The sequence below is a fragment of the Podarcis melisellensis genome, assembly GCF_964234715.1.
Source record: "Podarcis melisellensis genome assembly, chromosome: 3".
In the NCBI taxonomy this organism is placed as follows: Eukaryota; Metazoa; Chordata; class Lepidosauria; order Squamata; family Lacertidae; genus Podarcis; species Podarcis melisellensis.
Window position 1 is genome coordinate 92,769,984 of NC_138530.1, and position 12,927 is coordinate 92,782,910.

General features: G+C 44.2%; 1 long non-coding RNA gene across 1 annotated transcript in view; it reads right to left on the reverse strand.

Annotated features, from left to right (window-relative positions):
- LOC309367388 overlaps positions 1–12,644 on the reverse strand; it is a 151,373-nt gene extending 138,729 nt beyond the window's left edge. The window contains exons 1-2 of the long non-coding RNA XR_014167119.1: positions 12,509–12,644; positions 3,718–3,842 (exon numbers count right to left, since the gene is read on the reverse strand). This is a non-coding gene — a long non-coding RNA (uncharacterized lncRNA). The remainder of the gene's footprint in view (positions 1–3,717; positions 3,843–12,508) is intronic.
- Positions 12,645–12,927: the final 283 nt, after the last annotated feature.

A 12,927-nucleotide genomic window follows, 5' to 3' on the forward strand; every position in this document is an offset into this window, starting at 1 on the left:
TGATTCAAGAACACACACATCCACACCCCACTCACACATGAAAAAGTTCACCACAGCCAATCACAAACAAACCACCACACCCTAGGCCAACCCCAGCATCTCTCACCACCAAAACCACAAGCAAATAGTAAAGAGAATCCGTACAAGCAACGCTGACACAAAACCCCACACATACATTAAGTAAAATAGAAACATTGCCACCCGACTCCACCCCCACCCACCATGCCCCCCTCCACCTCTTCCCCCCTTTTCTTCCTAATGTAACACTAATGTCTCAACAAATGGAACTGATCTGGAGAAAATGTAACTTGGAAAAAGAGACATTGCACACACTTTTCTAAATCTATAAATCTTTAATAAAAAAAAATACGTTTTAAAAAAATATATGGCCATGTCTGCATTTGCTTAGGTTGGGTTGCATTCAGGAGAAAAACTATGAATATTAATAGGCATTTGTGTGGGTTATTCTGGGATAGGTGCCTTACTTGCATACTGCTCTCACCTTTTTTAAATATAAATCCCCAAGTTAAAATTTAAAAATATCAAAGAGAAGAAACATGCAGTATAGCATTTTACACAAACTACAATCGATACCGAAACCCTTCCGCTACTTTGTACTTCTCAAACGACATTCAGAGCAAGGTACGCCCTTCAAAGTCATAAGGAGAACACTTGAAAGTCAAAAATGTAGGTGGCTCTTTTTTTCCTCTTTTTTTTTAAGAGAGAACCAGAAATGTTAGCAGTAACTCTGTTCCTAGCCTTGCCTTTTCGGAGCTGCTTGACATGAAAGTGTCATTCATTAGCTCAAACCTGCACAGTGCTACATCTCTAAGGATTGAAAGCCTGCATAAAAGGGTGTCATTCCCTCCGGCAGCTCTTTTCAAGGCCAGAATGTCTTGCTCTTATTTTCCTGCTGACATGAGAACATTGAGCTGCAAAGTGAAGAGTGCCGCCACAAGGAATCCATTATTTTTTGATGCTTATACCTTCTCATCTAGCCATAGATGGGGATCAAACAACAGCGCCAATTCCATTCAAAATCGACATCCTCCTACGGTAGAAGCCAGGCAGACAATAGTTTTGCATAGTGGTGATAGTGCTTTGAGAGGCACTGTGTCTCTGTGCCAATATTTCTTTTGTCGGCTCTAGTCCAAACAGGTGGCACAAATTTTTTGAAGTAACCTGCAAAACCTTTCTGACCAGAGATGAAGACAAGTGACAGTGAGTGCACCACACTACAGTCATTGCTCCTCTGGGGTGAGGGTGAGTGAAAGAAAAGTAAGTGGGACATCACAAACCCTCTGCATGTTATGTTGCTTGGTAATGTTATGTGGAAGTAAGGTAAAGCTAAAGGGACCCCTGACCTTTAGGTCGGGTCGTGGCTGACTCTGGGGTTGTGGCGCTCATCTTGCCTTATTGGCTGAGGGAGCCGGCGTACAGCTTCTGGAGGTCATGTGGCCAGCATGACTAAGCCACTTCTGGCGAACCAGAGCAGCGCACAGAAACACCTTTTACCTTCCCGCTGGAGCGGTACCTATTTATCTACTTGCACTTTGACGTGCTTTCGAACTGCTAGGTTGGCAGGATGCTAGGTTGGCAGGAAGTATTGTGGAAGTATTGGGGGTTAAAAGAAATGCAGACAGCAGCCAAGGAAGCAATTGTAAGCTTGCTAAGTTCTCTCAGTGCCCCCTGTGCAAACAATGGCTTGCTAAGCAGAGGCATATTGGAGAAGTTTTTCCAGACTTCAAAAAAAAACCCCACAGAAGACTAAGATGGGATTTTATGATGGTTTAATAACAATAATTTTATTTATATGGACTCTATTTCCTTTAAAGAAGATAAAAAGCAGGGGGATTGAGTGTTTAATTGGCAGGAATGTACAGTATAAACAATACAGCTGTATCTTTTATCCATTAGAAGGAGGACACATTTATCTGACTGCTAAAGCCCCATCATATATTATCAGTGTGTTTCACAGAAAGTTGATGCAAGCCAGTACTGAACAGTTCTGGAAGTATGAATTTACTCTTATCATTGTAAATGTGACTTTTAATTATTGTAGATGACTGCAAAACCCTTTCAACGATACATTTCCCCTTCCTCCCCCCCTTCTCTCTTCTCTCTCTCTCGTTTCCTCACACCCTTTTCCTCCCCAATACAGTATTTTGCTTAAACTTGTGGCTAAAACCAATCACTTCTCCTTATGTACACTTCATTGGTGTTTTTAAATAAAACGCTGGATTTCGAATGTGTCAGTTTTATACAACCACAACATGTTGTCATTGTGCATGTGGAGTATCTTTTATGTGGAATATGTGGGGTACATTCCTGGTAGCCCCACCCTTGAAGGATTGGGGTTCCAGATCCCGAGGAAACAAACATGTGTGCAACTATACATGAGATATGCTGCTTGATTGTAAAAAAGCCAAAAATCTGCAAAGTGGTTTATTTATTGCAAGCGGCACCATTTCCATTCTGCTGCAGTTCATCCGTTTCCAAAAGCTATGTTATTCATCTTGCTGCCAACCGTGGCAAAACTATGTAACTTAAAATATGTAACACAATTAATGATGCAAATTATGTAACATATATTATCCCACCCCATTCAGTTCAGTGCAAAGGAAACACATCACAAGTGCTGGAGGTATGTAATCATTTGTGGCTTGAAAGCAACAGCAAATACGGATTCTAAGCTGGATTGATTTGCATTCCAAACGTGACAAACAAACATTAGCGATTTCTGTTCCCATTTTTGTTTATGTCAGAATTCTCCAACCTGCCAAGTTCATTTCCAGTGTTCATTCCCAGTGACCGATATTTAGAGAGATGTGCTACCACTGGTCCTTGATAGCAGGATATGTCCCGCATAACTAGCAACTGGCCACTGCTAGCCATTGTTGAATGGTTTCTTTAAATGTAAAGGTTCATCATTGTTCCACCTGATGTGTATGTCTTTAAGGGGCCAGAGCAAGGGCCAGAGCAAAATAAGGAGACCCAGCTCTACAGCTGTGAAACATAGCAGGTGCTGCTGAGTTGTATTGAATATGTGTCAGCAATTGGATGTAGTATATAAGCACCTAGCTCTCCCATTACCCTGGGGGATGGGTTGGTGGTTGGGTCTGGTTTGTTGTTGATGTATTTAGTGTATTAGGAGTTTTTGTTTTTGTAATTAAAACCTTGTTTAAGTTATTTTTGAGTCCCTTTTTAATGCATGGTCTCCCCAGCAAGCTCGCTGCAGCGCTACCATGCTGCAAATAGCCAACAACCATATCCTCCATAAATTTGTTGAATCCCAATTCAAAATCTTCGCTCTGTGACCACCACCACATCGTATGTTGGGTGGGGGTGTTTCATTATTAACAGGACAGAGTTTCTCATGCCCTTTTTTAATTTCCAACAAACCACACTATGCTCCAGGTAGCATAGACATAAGCAACCTAAGCTGACAACAAAACAACAACAAGAAGAAGAAAGGGGGTATACAGTATCAGTTTACCTCAGAAGGGTCACCCTTGCATTGCAAGTGCCATTGAGGCTGTACAAGAGGGTTATTAAAAAATATGTAGATAAATATATGAATATTCCAAATGGACTGGCAATATCAGTGCATGCAATACAACAGTAGCAGTGCCCACACACACAAAGGCACACAAAATTCAGAACAATATGACCTTGTGCCACTAGTTGGTAGCTTTACTGAGAAGTATGTTTTCTTACCATTTCCTGTTTTGTGCAGCAGCTTAGCAAGGGCAGCTCAACACCATACTGTTCCATTTTAATAGCATCCAGCGATGTGAAGCTCAGGACAAAGTTTGTGGTTCCAGCCCAGCAGAGGTTTCTTCCTAAGGCAAAAGATGAAAGGGAAATAATACAGCCTATCTGTCTCTCATGTATTCTCCATTCCCCAAAGGTCCTTGGATATACAGAACTAGATTTGGCTTCTGTTTCAGCTTAGCTTCCCAGCTGAGATACTATTGCAATGGTCTTTGTTCCAGTCCTCATCAATTCTGCCCTTATGTCTTGCTGGGGATAAGGCAAGGCACATTGCCAGTTGTGCCACTCACTAGGGTTGGGAGACAAATTCGGTCTGGTTCTCATCTCTGTGCATTTTATTCTGTTTCATGTATTTTGCTTTTGTAGCAGCTTTGGCTACACAAATGAACAGTAGCACCTGTAATTTCAGTGTGACCCTACCAAATTTGCATTTCCCAAGCAAATACGTGAACTAAAGCACAACTTTCTTTAGAAACCAGCACTTCTCCAAATTCTGTAATGCAGTTCTCGACCCTTAGAACGTTTACGGAAATGTATATATTAGAGGAAGGTGTGCATAAAAATTGAAATACAAGTGAAAACATGTAAAATGCATTATATTGGGGGGGTTGCTTGCAAATATGTGTTTATTGAGAGAAGCGAACACTAAAATGCTTTTAGAAATTTTTTTAAAAAGGAAATGGATGCAGAAATGTGATTGGAAAAATTAGAAACTAAGAAGCCAGCAATGAAAGATTCACCCATCCCTACACTTAGCATGAAGCTTTGTATTCTTTTCTCCACTCCTTCCTGGAATCATCCCTCTCTCTAGTGGCAAATGGCGGTGGGGAATGGTAGGGTCGGAGGCAGGGTGAAATATACTCGGAGTCGAGTGTGGATTTCATGCTCTTTATTCAGCTCATAGTAGTGAGGAAGAATAAAAGTTCCCCCAGAATGTCTGCTTTATATACATTACAGTGGTACCTCGGGTTAAGTACTTAACTCGTTCCGGAGGTCTGTTCTTAACCTAAAACTGTTCTTAACCTGAAGCACCACTTTAGCTAATGGGGCCTCCTGCTACCGCCGCGCCGCCGGAGCACGATTTCTATTCTCATCCTGAAGCGAAGTTTTTAACCTGAAGCACTATTTCTGGGTTAGCAGAGTCTGTAACCTGAAGCGTATGTAACCCAAGGTACCACTGTATTTACACAATGGTCCCCACGTGAATGGCTAATTCCGGGATTCACCTGTAGGCCAATCAGGTTGCAGATTCACTTCCACCTGGAGCTGGATTGGGTGGCTCCTGTGGACCAATCAGACTGCTGCATTCTGTACCCTATTGTTCTTGGACAAATCAGACTGCTGCCTTTTGGATCCTATTCAACTCAGTACATAACACAGGGAGCCTAACAGTAAGTAGAGCCAGAGTCAATGACAGGCAATGCCATCTAATGCTAGATTAAACCCCATTTTGCTGCTCCTTTTGGAGTCCTACCAGGACAACACTGAGATTACAGAAGAGAAATCTGCCACAAGCAGTGTCACCACCTGAACTGGTTCTAAGGAGGCAAGCAGGTGAAAAGTGGTGGTGTTTGAGGCCAGGCTGCATGGGAAAGGGGCAGTGTCACATTCGCCCATCTCTGCATCACCTCAGGAGCTCTGGTTGACTCCCTCCCCACATGCTACCATCCCAAGGGGAAGCAATTGTTTGGTAGCGTCCTTATAATAGCCCTTGAGATGAAGACATTGGATTCAAACCTATGATTCCAAGTGACAAGGACTTAGAGGACTTTAAGTGAGACGTTTAACAAGTGCTTCTTGGAGCTGTCCTTTTCACTCATGCCCATAGTTAAATCTGATACTGCAATGCCACAATTTCTCACACTGCAGGCAAGCAATCATTCGCCTTGTTTAATTGTATTTATTGAATGATACCAGCCGACCCCCCCTGCTGCTTAAAATCTGTCTTATCACATTTTGTTCAGCATGGCAGCAGCATCTACAATCTTACAAATGGATGGTGCACAACCCATTAGCATTTTTAGACGCATTAGTGCCTGCACAAACATGCCCAAAGCCTCTTATTATCCTCCTTTTACACTTCCAATAACATTCAGATTGAAATGTGCCTCTACCTTGTCACTGAGATTTTGCTTCACTCTCTAAGTTTTGGGAAAACAACCACACAGAAACAAAAATAATCAAAACAACCTGCTGGCTTCAAGCATTAAAAGTACAGTGTAAGGAGCAGGCAGCCAAAGGAAGTTTAGAAAGAAAAGGGGGGGCAGTGTCCTTGGGTCAATGATTTTATGGAAGGCATACAGCCGCAGCTACTATTTCTAGACCACAACAAGATCTGCAGTGGGGTAAGGGCAGAAGTGAGCCTGATATAGACACACATTCTCCTGTGGAAGCCTGCAGATGAATGTTCTGCTTTACCACCCATGCATACATGTTGTGTTAATCACTTGTAGGGTAACCATATGCATGTGTATTTAGAAGTTAAATCCCACTGAGTTGGGGGGGGGGATTACTGCCAGGTAGTGGGTAGAGATTGCAGCCTAAGCTTTCTTTTTCTTTAAATAATGATGCGGTACTCAAAGTGATCACTGGCGTTTCCCATGACTTTCAGTTCCCTATACAAATCCTAGATCTGTATTCTCCAGTATAGGAGAACAGGTCTTCAAGGTCACAGCTCACTGCATGGCATGGCTTCACCCCTCTGCAAATTACAAACTGAATTGAACATATAAAGGTAAAGAGACCCCTGACCATTAGGTCCAGTCGTGACTGACTCTGGGGTTGCGGCGCTCATCTCGCTTTATTGGCCGTGGGAGCCGGCGTACAGCTTCCGGGTCATGTGGCCAGCATGACTAAGCCGCTTCTGGCGAACCACAGCAGCGCACGGAAACGCTGTTTACCTTCCCGCCGGAGCAGTACCTATTTATCTACTTGCACTTCAATGTGCTTTCAAACTGCTAGGTTGGCAGGAGCAGGGTCCAAGCAACGAGAGCTCACCCCATCGCGGGGATTCAAACCACCGACCTTCTGATCGGCAAGCCCTAGGCTCAGTGGTTTAGCCCACAGCACCACCCACATCCCAACATACCATACACCAAGAGTTCACAACCTTTTGGGTGGGGCCCTGGGAACACATTTAGAAATTTAAGAAACTGCCACAGGGAGAAATGTCCCCTAAACAACAGACGAAACAGCTACACCCATCCACCCACCAATGGACCTTGACAGGCACCAATGGAGGTGTCAAAGCGACCCCAACAGTACATTAAGATGAATGTAAGGAGCTGTGCTACCAAATGTATATTAGCAGTATAAGACTATCCTTGATGGATAAAGTATCATAGTCACAAAAACATTGGAAACTTATGACCAAAACATGGCTATGGATTGGCCTACCTTTATAACAACTGCTAGTATATGTTTCATAGCACAGCTGCTCTAAACAGTGCAGGTTCGTAGTCTGAGGTGCTCCTGGATCCATCATTTTAATCAGAGGCCCAATCAGCTTTTGACGGGGGGGCTGGTTCACTAGCTACAGCCTTGCCCCAGCACTCCATTCTCTGTTAAACTCACATCTTGATTACTGCAAATGGACTCGTGGGCCTTCCCTTGAAGATATTCTGCTACTTCTGCACATAGTTGTGTAACATCTCTTCTACAAGCTGGGCACCGGCTGCCCATCTGTTACCAAACCCAATTCAAGGCGTTAGTTTGGGTTTACAAAGCCCCAAGCGACTTGAGACCCAGTAACCTGCCAAAGCACCTTTCCCTATATTGAATGGCCTAGGCCTTGGGATTGGTGGAGGAAGGTGGCTGCTTGCTGTATTGATGCCAGTTGGCACACTTTGTGGTGACCATGACAGGGCCTTTTGTATTGTGGTGCCCAGGCTTGGAACTTACGCCTCCTAGAGGCTTGGATGACAACAACATTATTAAGCATCTGCCAGCTCACTAGATCATATGTGTTCTCTCATTGCCTTTGGAAATATTTAACTTATTTTGGTTTCAACTAGTGCTTAAGGTCTTTCTGATCTGCTGCCGTTTACCTGTAATTGTTTTATACTGGATTTTATACTGCATTAGTGTTGCATGCTTTCATTCATCTGCATTTTGTTTTCAGATAATATGGTGGAAACCAGCCCGTGATTTTTATGGAATATTGTCCCGTAATCGGCATTGTGCTTGAAAGAGCAATTGCAGTAACAAGAAAAGAGAAAAGATGTTTATTTTAATATCTTGGTGTTCGAGAGACATTGGTTCGGCTTGAAGGACTTAATGGAATTAACAACCATAATATGCTCACAAGATACCGGGATTTACTGTCATTCCTTCTCACAGCAGCAAAAATAGAAGTTAGGGGGGGGGAGGAAATGGAAAAGAAAGTATGATAAAAATGTCACCAGTGATTCAGTGGTTGTACAAACTGTGGGAAGTTCATGCCACAGATAAGCTCTCGCATTAAATTTAAGGGGGCGGGGGGGAATAGGCCATGTTAATCCTCAAGAATGCAGATGCCATTTGTACTTTACACAGAAGCTAATAAGGCACTTGCTGGCACACCCAAGCATTTTACTTCTGCATTTAGTTACTGAACTTCATTTTTAATCTACAACAAAAGTGATTATCATATCAAGGTAGATTTAAATTTGGTAGCTTAGCAAAAACGGGCTGGAAAGAATTAAGATTTTTTTCATAATATTAAATTGGGTTGCATTGATTTATCTTTTGTTATTAACTTTAAAAAATTATATAAAAGATTAATTATAAATCTATTGGATTCAGAGACTTGTGTGGGCAGACATTGCCACATAAAGAACTACACCTGTTATTACTGTAGGTTTTGTTTGACTGAAGGAAAACTGCCAAATTAACTAAGCCACTTCTGACAAGTTTTCTGTATGCCATCCAAATGCAAAATGCATCTCACTGTATAGAATGTGTCAAGTTTGGTGGATATAATGAAGGTGTTGAAATCTGTGGTTTTCTGAGTGGGCCTGCTGAGTCACTGTTTAAGACCCAGACCAACAAACAGATCCATAGGAAGATAACTGTTTTTTGAAATTTGAATTTGACTGTGTGGGTTCCCCTGAACGACACATGAAGGATGTGAAGAACCAACCAAAGGCTGGAGATTATATGCTTGCCCTGAATGAAAAAGGAGGTTCCTCGGTCACTCGTTGCTGGCACACACATTGTTTATGACATGCTTGACACACCTTATGGTCTAAGGCACCATCAAGTCTAATCCACACCTCAACGTTTCTAACCTTGAAACAAACAAAAAAGTATTTGCTGGCGAATGTAAATGTGCCGTCAAATTTAATCCGCAACATAATTTGGCAAAAAAAGCGAGCATTTGATTTGAATAAATACAGTGGTACCTCGGGTTACATACGCTTCAGGTTACATACGCTTCAGGTTACACACTCTGCTTACCCAAAAATAGTGCTTCAGGATGAGAACAGAAATCAGGCTCCGGCGGCCCGGCGGCAGCGGGAGGCCCCATTAGCTAAAGTGGTGCTTCAGGATGAGAACAGTTTCAGGTTAAGAACAGACCTCTGGAACGAATTAAGTACTTAACCCGAGGTACCACTGTACAGTATTTTCAGTAAACGCTCAGCATTTTCCAGTACATAACACTCTCAAAGTACTACACTCTAAGGCTTGGTACTACAGTGGTACCTTGGGATGCGAACGGGATCCGTTCTGGAGCCCCGTTCGCATCCTGAACAGAACGTAAGACGTGTCTGCGCGGGTCGCGTTTTGCCGCTTCCGCGCAAACGCGTGACATTTTGACCGTTTGCGCATGCGCGAGCGGCGAAACCCGGAAGTAACGCGCTCCGTTACTTACAGGTCGCCATGGAGCGCAACCCAAAAATACTTATCCTGAAGCGTATTTATCCCGAGATATGAGTGTATAGGCAATGCAGCCTTGTCCCCTGTTTGGCAACACGCTTTCACCTTAAAGCCAGGATTGGAAACCTGAAGTCCCATCAGTCCTACCCAGCATGACTGGTGGTCAGGGATCAACATCGGGCGGGCCAAAGGTTCCCCATATGTGTCTTGAGGTTTCTGGTAATTGGGGGGGAGCCCTCTTCTTCTCTTTCCACCTCTTCCTTCTTCCACCAGAACATTTTACTTCTGCTCTTTGTGGGTGTGCATTCTCATACACCCGACTATGCAGTGTTAAGAACGATTTGTTAATAAGCACATCAGCTGATTTGTCAGAACCACCGGCTCCAGAAGGCTGCTTGGAATGGCAGAACTGGGGCTTTTTCCAAGCCAACTAATCTACCCTAGGAATAGGAACCTCCCCTCCAGAGACCAAACGCAGCTTCTAAGGCAGGCACCCTCAAACTCGGCCCTCCAGATGTTTTGGGACTACAACTCCCATCATCCCTAGCTAACAGAACCAGTGGTCAGGGATGATGGGAACTGCAGTCCCAAAACATCTGGAGGGCCGAGTTTGGGGGGTGCCTGTTCTAAGGCCTCTCTGTGAGGCTCTTAGGCCTGCTCCTCAGGCCACAACCTATCACTAGCCCTACTTTACACACTCCTTGAGAGCTTTTGCCTGGCTGGAACATGTCCTTGAACTCAGAAAACGCTTCTTGCCAGCCTAAGTGGTGGAGGTGGGGTGAATGTGTGTAGAAACAAGCCTACTGTGGCATTTGTTCCTCTGTCTACTCTTATCACTGACCCCATTGGTGTGTGGCCCTTGGAAGGTTGCCTAGGAAAGAATGCAGCCCTCAGAAAAATGTTTCCTGCCCATGCTCTGCCTGGATAAATGACTATGGAGGCCATTTTAAGGGCAGGCTGGAGCCCTCTACAACCCTGCTAATTATTTATCTCTCCCCCCCCCCATTTTATTCTTCCTTTCCTCCAAGCAACTCAGCATGGCATATATCGCTGTGCTATTTTTCTAGAAAAAGTGGTGCCAGAAGTCACAATGAACGCCTCCCTTGTTCTCTTACAATGGCAATGGCACCCACCTGAGAGGTGTGGGAACTGAGTTCTGCCTGGAAAAAACGCCCTGCATAGGTGATTTTCCTCAGCCCATTTTACCTTTACAGCAGGCCCAAACTGAAAGACAGTGAGTTGATGAAGTATGCTTCATGGCTGAATGAGGATTTAAGGCCCAAGTCTGCCTTTAGCCTTAGCATGATGCACTCTAACCACACCACCATATTGACTCATGAACTGAGCATCTCAGCCAGCTGAGAAGAAGCCTAAAATGCTGCAGCAGCCTAGCTATGCTAGAAAAGGCTCAATTTCCAAGTGACAGGTTGGGGCCTGCCTTCCCCCATGGCTCCTTCTGTGTCTGTTCAGGAATTGCACAAAGCATCACAGGGAATCCAGTCCCCCTTCAAGAAGCAACTCTCATTCCTGCAACCAAACTGAGAATTGGTGCTCTAAGTTTTAACTCCACCAGGGATTTGATCTGAACTCTTAGTGGCTTCCCCCTAGGCAAAGCCTCTGCAAATACTGCCTAGGACAGGGGTATGCAACTTTTAAGACAAAAAGAACCACTTGGACCCGTATCCGAAGAAAAAAAAACTGGGAGCTGTAAAACTTGTCATTATAAAAATAACTTTTTTGTCACTTTTTATTATTTCTTTGTTTGACCCCTCAGAATTACTCCTCCTCATAGAAATAAACGTTAAATTAACAAGTTACCTTTTTGTGTGTGTGTGTTCTTCACTTCCCTTCAAAACAGTGACCAGCGTACATGCCCCCTTTCAATGCGGTGACCAGCGTACATGCCCCTTACAATGTAGCGGGCGGGCAGGTGATGTTGGGACGGTGCGTGACTAATGCACGCACTGCCCCCATGCGACGTCACAGCCAGTACAGCGCCCGCCACAGTGGGGAGTGTCGGGGCGCACAATGCGCCTCCTCCCCTCACTAGTATCCGCCCCAGAGCCGCGGCAAAGGTGTAAAAGAGCCACATGCGGCTGCGGAGGCACGGGTTGCAGACCCCTGGCCTAGGACAATGGACATTTCTAGGCCAATACGGCAGCATTTTGTAACAATATATAATAACTACTCTCTTAGGGCCCAGTCTTCGTATTGCTAGGGTGGCACAGAAATGCCTGAAAAATGGCTCCCCCAGTCATTAAGCCCCACGTTGCCATGGTAACATGGGAAGATCTAGATTGCATTTCATACATCATGGAATTGCATTGAATACATCGTTCCTCCCTACACCAGCTTCAGATTTCGGGTTCTGAAAGCGAACCAGGAATTTAAAGAACTGCTAATGTCCAAGAACAGTGTTCTGATAGAACAAAACCTGTCAACTAATGTACTATAAGTCAGAAAATTGTCAGTTCATCAGAAAGTCTGCAAAAATGGCAAGTGGAGAAATCTGACCGCTGAAGAGTCTAGTGGTGTAACAGCTGAGTGGAGTTCCTTGTTGATGCAAACAATCTTATCATCAAAATGCTTTGCAAACAAGTTTGGAGGAAGGGCTGGTGTATGGCACAGTCACCACCCCCCTGCGCCGTGTGTCCCTTACCTGGCCTGCCTCACCTGCACACCAGCTCTCCCCTTGGGGTCATCCCTGCTCTTCCCAGCTCCTCTCTTCCCAGGAACATATCTATGTCCCTTAATTTTTTAAAACATCAGCAAAAAGCCCAAGTTTAAAAACACAAGTTAAAATGCAGCTAAAACAATTTAAAGCTTTGTAAACAGGGCAATAATAACAGCAACAGAACCCCCGCCCCCTAAACAATACCTCATCCCAATGGTATGTTCAGCCGCCTCAGCTTTTGCAGCTGGAGTCAGTCATGGCCCTGCCCTTCCAGACCAGGTTGAAACATCCTGCAAGCAAGGGAGCAGCCAAGATGATATCTGGCCTGCTCAGGAGCCTCAGCCCTTGTAGCTGGAGTCAGTCAGGCCCCAGCCCTCCCAGGCTAGGTTGGAAAAGTCTGCGAGGAAGTGAGAAGGTCTTGCAGGACTCACAGGCAAGAAGATGGTCTCTGAATGAGCAAATATATGCCATTTGGTGTACATGAGGTTTAAAAATATTAAACAGAAATAGAAAGTGCCTTTAGCTCATGGATTTCATCTAGGTCTGAACCAAATTAATAACAACTGTTTCTCGGCCATTTTACCCCCCCCCCCAAAAAAAAATAATTGGGTGTTTTGTTTTGG